Consider the following 7,651-nt stretch of genomic DNA (forward strand, 5'->3'; position numbering starts at 1 on the left):
GGTGAAAGTGTGTGTCTGTGTTATGGGTATCAGTGCATGTCTTTGTTACTTGGTGTCATTGTATGTCTTTATTACTTGGTGTATGTGTATGTCTTTGTTACTTTGTGTCAGAGTATGTCTTTGTTACTTGGTGTAAGTGTGTGTCTGTGTTACTGAGTATCAGTGTATGTCTTTGCTGCTTGGTGTAAGCGCGTGTCTGTGTTACTGGGTATCAGTGTCTGTCTTTGTTACTTGGTGTCAATGTATGTCTTTGTTACTGGGTGTCAGTGCGTGTCTGTGATACTGGGTATCATTGAATGTCTTTGTTGCTTGGTGTCAGTGTATGACTTTGTACTTGGTGTAAGTGGATGTCTTTGTTACTTGGTGTCAGTGTATGTCTGTGTTACTTGGTGTCAGTGCGTGCCTTTGTTACTTGATGTCAGTGTTTCTCTGTGTAACTGGGTGTCACTGTGTATCTGTGTTCCTGGGTGTCAGTGTATGTCTTTGTTACTTGGTGTCAGTGTATGTCCGTGATACTTGGTGTAAGTGTGTGTCTGTGTTACTGGGTATCAGTGTATGTCTTTGTTACTTGGTGTAAGTGTGTGTCTGTGTTACTGGGTATCAGTGTATGCCTTTGTTACTTGGTGTCAGTGTATGTCTTTGTTACTTGGTGTAAGTGTATGTCTTTGTTACTTGCTTTCACTGTATGTCTTTGTTACGTGGTGTAAGTGTGTGTCTGAGTTACTAGGTATCAGTGCATGTCTTTGTTAATTGGTGTCAGTGTATGTCTTTGTTACTTGGTGTCAGTGTATGTCTTTGTTACTTGGTGTAATTGTGTGTCTGTGTTACTGGGTATCAGTGTATGTCTTTGTTACTTGGTGTCAGTGTGTGTCTTTGTTACTGGGTTTCAGTGTATGTCTTTGTTACTGGGTGTCAATCTGTGTCTTTGTGACTTGGTGTAAGTGCGTGTCTGTGTTACTGGATGTCAGTATCTGTCTTTGTTACTTGGTGTAAGTGTGAGTCTGTGTTACTGGGTATCAGTGTCTGTCTTTGTTACTGGGTGTCAGTGTGTGTCTTTGTGACTTGGTGTAAGTGTATGTCTGTATTACTGGGTATCAGTGTCTGTCTTTGTTACTTGGTGTAAGTGTGTGTCTGTGTTACTGGGTATCAGTGTATGTCTTTGTAACTTGGTGTCAGTGTATGTCCGTGTTACTTGGTGTAAGTGGGTGTCTTTGTTAATTGGTGCAAGTGTATGTCTATCTTACTTGGTGTAAGTGTATGTCTTTGTTACTTGGTGTCAGTGCATGTCTTTGTTACTTGGTGTAAGTGTATATCTTTGTTACTTGGTGTCAGTGTATGTCTTTGTTACTTTGTGTCAGTGTAAGACTGTGTTAGTTGGTGTAAGTGTGTGTCTGTGTTATTAGGTATCAGTTTATGTCTTTGTTAATTGGTGAAAGTGTGTGTCTGTGTTATGGGTATCAGTGCATGTCTTTGTTAATTGGTGTCAGTGTTTGTCTTTATTACTTGGTGTATGTGTATGTCTTTGTTACTTTGTGTCAGAGTATGTCTTTGTTACTTGGTGTAAGTGTGTGTCTGCGTTACTGAGTATCAGTGTATGTCTTTGCTGCTTGGTGTAAGCGCATGTCTGTGTTACTGGGTATCAGTGTCTGTCTTTGTTACTTGGTGTCAATGTATGTCTTTGTTACTGGGTGTCAGTGCGTGTCTGTGATACTGGGTATCATTGAATGTCTTTGTTGCTTGGTGTCAGTGTATGACTTTGTACTTGGTGTAAGTGGATGTCTTTGTTACTTGGTGTCAGTGTATGTCTGTGTTACTTGGTGTCAGTGCGTGCCTTTGTTACTTGGTATCAGTGTTTCTCTGTGTAACTGGGTGTCACTGTGTATCTGTGTTCCTGGGTGTCAGTGTATGTCTTTGTTACTTGGTGTCAGTGTATGTCCGTGATACTTGGTGTAAGTGTGTGTCTGTGTTACTGGGTATCAGTGTATGTCTTTGTTACTTGGTGTAAGTGTGTGTCTGTGTTACTGGGTATCAGTGTATGTCTTTGTTACTTGGTGTCAGTGTATGTCTTTGTTACTTGGTGTAAGTGTATGTCTTTGTTACTTGCTTTCACTGTATGTCTTTTTTACGTGGTGTAAGTGTGTGTCTGAGTTACTAGGCATCAGTGCATGTCTTTGTTAATTGGTGTCAGATTATGTCTTTGTTACTTGGTGTCAGTGTATGTCTTTGTTACTTGGTGTAATTGTGTGTCTGTGTTACTGGGTATCAGTGTATGTCTTTGTTACTTGGTGTCAGTGTGTGTCTTTGTTACTGGGTGTCAGTGTATGTCTTTGTTACTGGGTGTCAATGTGTGTCTTTGTGACTTGGTGTAAGTGTGTGTCTGTGTTACTGGATGTCAGTATCTGTCTTTGTTACTTGGTGTAAGTGTGTGTCTGTGTTACTGGGTATCAGTGTCTGTCTTTGTTACTGGGTGTCAGTGTGTGTCTTTGTGACTTGATGTAAGTGTATGTCTGTATTACTGGGTTTCAGTGTCTGTCTTTGTTACTTGGTGTAAGTGTGTGTCTGTGTTACTGGGTATCAGTGTATGTCTTTGTAACTTGGTGTCCGTGTATGTCCGTGTTACTTGGTGTAAGTGGGTGTCTTTGTTAATTGGTGCAAGTGTATGTCTATCTTACTTGGTGTAAGTTTATGTCTTTGTTACTTGGTGTCAGTGTATGTCTTTGTTACTTGGTGTAAGTGTATATCTTTGTTACTTGGTGTCAGTGTATGTCTTTGTTACTTTGTGTCAGTGTATGACTTTGTACTTGGTGTAACTGGATGTCTTTGTTACTTGGTGTCAGTGTATGTCTGTGTTACTTGGTTTCAGTGCGTGCCTTTGTTACTTGGTGTCAGTGTTTCTCTGTGTAACTGGGTGTCACTGTGTATCTGTGTTCCTTGGTGTCAGTGTATGTCTTTGTTACTTGGTGTCAGTGTATGTCCGTGATACTTGGTGTAAGTGTGTGTCTGTGTTACTGGGTATCAGTTTATGTCTTTGTTACTTGGTGTAAGTGTGTGTCTGTGTTACTGGGTATCAGTGTATGTCTTTGTTACTTGGTGTCAGTGTATGTCTTTGTTACTTGGTGTAAGTGTATGTCTTTGTTACTTGCTTTCACTGTATGTCTTTGTTACGTGGTGTAAGTGTGTGTCTGAGTTACTAGGTATCAGTGCATGTCTTTGTTAATTGGTGTCAGTGTATGTCTTTGTTACTTGGTGTCAGTGTATGTCTTTGTTACTTGGTGTAATTGTGTGTCTGTGTTACTGGGTATCAGTGTATGTCTTTGTTACTTGGTGTCAGTGTGTATCTTTGTTACTGGGTGTCAGTGTATGTCTTTGTTACTGGGTGTCAATGTGTGTCTTTGTTACTGGGTGTCAATGTGTGTCTTTGTGACTTGGTGTAAGTGTGTGTCTGTGTTACTGGATGTCAGTATCTGTCTTTGTTACTTGGTGTACGTGTGTGTCTGTGTTACTGGGTATCAGTGTCTGTCTTTGTTACTGGGTTTCAGTGTGTGTCTTTGTGACTTGGTGTAAGTGTATGTCTGTATTACTGGGTATCAGTGTCTGTCTTTGTTACTTGGTGTAAGTGTGTGTCTGTGTTACTGGGTATCAGTGTATGTCTTTGTAACTTGGTGTCAGTGTATGTCCGTGTTACTTGGTGTAAGTGGGTGTCTTTGTTAATTGGTGCAAGTGTATGTCTATCTTACTTGGTGTAAGTGTATGTCTTTGTTACTTGGTGTCAGTGTATGTCTTTGTTACTTGGTGTAAGTGTATATCTTTGTTACTTGGTGTCAGTGTATGTCTTTGTTACTTGGTGTAACTGTATGCCTTTGTTACTTGTTGTCAGTGTATGTCTTTGATTCTTGGTGTAAGTGTGTGTCTGTGTTACTGGGTATGAGTGTCTGTCTTTGTTACTTGGTGTAAGAGCGTGTCTGTGTTGCTGGGTATCAGTGTATGTCTTTGTGACTTGGTATCAGCGTATGTCTTTGTTACTGGGTGTCAGTGTGTGTCTGTGTTACTGGGTATCAGTGTATGCCTTTGTGACTTGGTATCAGTGTATGTCTTTGTTACTGGGTGTCAGTGTGTGTCTGTGTTACTGGGTATCAGTGTATGTCTTTGTGACTTGGTATCAGTGTATGTCTTTGTTACGAGGTGTCAGTGTGTGTCTGTGTTCCTGGGTATCAGTGTAAGTCTTTGTGCCTTGGTGTCAGTGCATGTCTTTGTTACTGGGTGTCAGTATGTGTCTTTGTGACTTGGTGTCAGCGTATGTCTTTGTTACTTGCTGTAAGTGTGTGTCTTTGTTACTGGGTATCAGTGTATGTCTTTGTTACTTGGTGTCAGTGTATGTCTGTGTTACTTGGTGTAAGTGTGTGTCTGTGTTACTCGGTATCAGTGTGCGTCTTTGTTACTTGGTGTAAGCGCGTGTCTGTGTTACTGGGTATCAGTGTCTGTCTTTGTTACTTGGTGTCAATGTATGTCTTTGTTACTGGGTGTCAGTGCGTGTCTGTGATACTGGGTATCATTGAATGTCTTTGTTGCTTGGTGTCAGTGTATGACTTTGTACTTGGTGTAAGTGGATGTCTTTGTTACTTGGTGTCAGTGTATGTCTGTGTTACTTGGTGTCAGTGCGTGCCTTTGTTACTTGATGTCAGTGTTTCTCTGTGTAACTGGGTGTCACTGTGTATCTGTGTTCCTGGGTGTCAGTGTATGTCTTTGTTACTTGGTGTCAGTGTATGTCCGTGATACTTGGTGTAAGTGTGTGTCTGTGTTACTGGGTATCAGTGTATGTCTTTGTTACTTGGTGTAAGTGTGTGTCTGTGTTACTGGGTATCAGTGTATGTCTTTGTTACTTGGTGTCAGTGTATGTCTTTGTTACTTGGTGTAAGTGTATGTCTTTGTTACTTGCTTTCACTGTATGTCTTTGTTACGTGGTGTAAGTGTGTGTCTGAGTTACTAGGTATCAGTGCATGTCTTTGTTAATTGGTGTCAGTGTATGTCTTTGTTACTTGGTGTCAGTGTATGTCTTTGTTACTTGGTGTAATTGTGTGTCTGTGTTACTGGGTATCAGTGTATGTCTTTGTTACTTGGTGTCAGTGTGTGTCTTTGTTACTGGGTTTCAGTGTATGTCTTTGTTACTGGGTGTCAATGTGTGTCTTTGTGACTTGGTGTAAGTGCGTGTCTGTGTTACTGGATGTCAGTATCTGTCTTTGTTACTTGGTGTAAGTGTGAGTCTGTGTTACTGGGTATCAGTGTCTGTCTTTGTTACTGGGTGTCAGTGTGTGTCTTTGTGACTTGGTGTAAGTGTATGTCTGTATTACTGGGTATCAGTGTCTGTCTTTGTTACTTGGTGTAAGTGTGTGTCTGTGTTACTGGGTATCAGTGTATGTCTTTGTAACTTGGTGTCAGTGTATGTCCGTGTTACTTGGTGTAAGTGGGTGTCTTTGTTAATTGGTGCAAGTGTATGTCTATCTTACTTGGTGTAAGTGTATGTCTTTGTTACTTGGTGTCAGTGCATGTCTTTGTTACTTGGTGTAAGTGTATATCTTTGTTACTTGGTGTCAGTGTATGTCTTTGTTACTTTGTGTCAGTGTATGACTGTGTTAGTTGGTGTAAGTGTGTGTCTGTGTTATTAGGTATCAGTGTATGTCTTTGTTAATTGGTGAAAGTGTGTGTCTGTGTTATGGGTATCAGTGCATGTCTTTGTTAATTGGTGTCAGTGTTTGTCTTTATTACTTGGTGTATGTGTATGTCTTTGTTACTTTGTGTCAGAGTATGTCTTTGTTACTTGGTGTAAGTGTGTGTCTGCGTTACTGAGTATCAGTGTATGTCTTTGCTGCTTGGTGTAAGCGCGTGTCTGTGTTACTGGGTATCAGTGTCTGTCTTTGTTACTTGGTGTCAATGTATGTCTTTGTTACTGGGTGTCAGTGCGTGTCTGTGATACTTGGTATCATTGAATGTCTTTGTTGCTTGGTGTCAGTGTATGACTTTGTACTTGGTGTAACTGGATGTCTTTGTTACTTGGTGTCAGTGTATGTCTGTGTTACTTGGTGTCAGTGCGTGCCTTTGTTACTTGGTGTCAGTGTTTCTCTGTGTAACTGGGTGTCACTGTGTATCTGTGTTCCTGGGTGTCAGTGTATGTCTTTGTTACTTGGTGTCAGTGTATGTCCGTGATACTTGGTGTAAGTGTGTGTCTTTGTTACTGGGTATCAGTGTATGTCTTTGTTACTTGGTGTAAGTGTGTGTCTGTGTTACTGGGTATCAGTGTATGTCTTTGTTACTTGGTGTCAGTGTATGTCTTTGTTACTTGGTGTAAGTGTATGTCTTTGTTACTTGCTTTCACTGTATGTCTTTTTTACGTGGTGTAAGTGTGTGTCTGAGTTACTAGGCATCAGTGCATGTCTTTGTTAATTGGTGTCAGATTATGTCTTTGTTACTTGGTGTCAGTGTATGTCTTTGTTACTTGGTGTAATTGTGTGTCTGTGTTACTGGGTATCAGTGTATGTCTTTGTTACTTGGTGTCAGTGTGTGTCTTTGTTACTGGGTGTCAGTGTATGTCTTTGTTACTGGGTGTCAATGTGTGTCTTTGTGACTTGGTGTAAGTGTGTGTCTGTGTTACTGGATGTCAGTATCTGTCTTTGTTACTTGGTGTAAGTGTGTGTCTGTGTTACTGGGTATCAGTGTCTGTCTTTGTTACTGGGTGTCAGTGTGTGTCTTTGTGACTTGATGTAAGTGTATGTCTGTATTACTGGGTTTCAGTGTCTGTCTTTGTTACTTGGTGTAAGTGTGTGTCTGTGTTACTGGGTATCAGTGTATGTCTTTGTAACTTGGTGTCCGTGTATGTCCGTGTTACTTGGTGTAAGTGGGTGTCTTTGTTAATTGGTGCAAGTGTATGTCTATCTTACTTGGTGTAAGTTTATGTCTTTGTTACTTGGTGTCAGTGTATGTCTTTGTTACTTGGTGTAAGTGTATATCTTTGTTACTTGGTGTCAGTGTATGTCTTTGTTACTTTGTGTCAGTGTATGACTTTGTACTTGGTGTAACTGGATGTCTTTGTTACTTGGTGTCAGTGTATGTCTGTGTTACTTGGTTTCAGTGCGTGCCTTTGTTACTTGGTGTCAGTGTTTCTCTGTGTAACTGGGTGTCACTGTGTATCTGTGTTCCTTGGTGTCAGTGTATGTCTTTGTTACTTGGTGTCAGTGTATGTCCGTGATACTTGGTGTAAGTGTGTGTCTGTGTTACTGGGTATCAGTTTATGTCTTTGTTACTTGGTGTAAGTGTGTGTCTGTGTTACTGGGTATCAGTGTATGTCTTTGTTACTTGGTGTCAGTGTATGTCTTTGTTACTTGGTGTAAGTGTATGTCTTTGTTACTTGCTTTCACTGTATGTCTTTGTTACGTGGTGTAAGTGTGTGTCTGAGTTACTAGGTATCAGTGCATGTCTTTGTTAATTGGTGTCAGTGTATGTCTTTGTTACTTGGTGTCAGTGTATGTCTTTGTTACTTGGTGTAATTGTGTGTCTGTGTTACTGGGTATCAGTGTATGTCTTTGTTACTTGGTGTCAGTGTGTATCTTTGTTACTGGGTGTCAGTGTATGTCTTTGTTACTGGGTGTCAATGTGTGTC

Source organism: Heterodontus francisci, unplaced genomic scaffold, assembly GCF_036365525.1.
Source record: "Heterodontus francisci isolate sHetFra1 unplaced genomic scaffold, sHetFra1.hap1 HAP1_SCAFFOLD_66, whole genome shotgun sequence".
Taxonomy (NCBI): Eukaryota; Metazoa; Chordata; class Chondrichthyes; order Heterodontiformes; family Heterodontidae; genus Heterodontus; species Heterodontus francisci.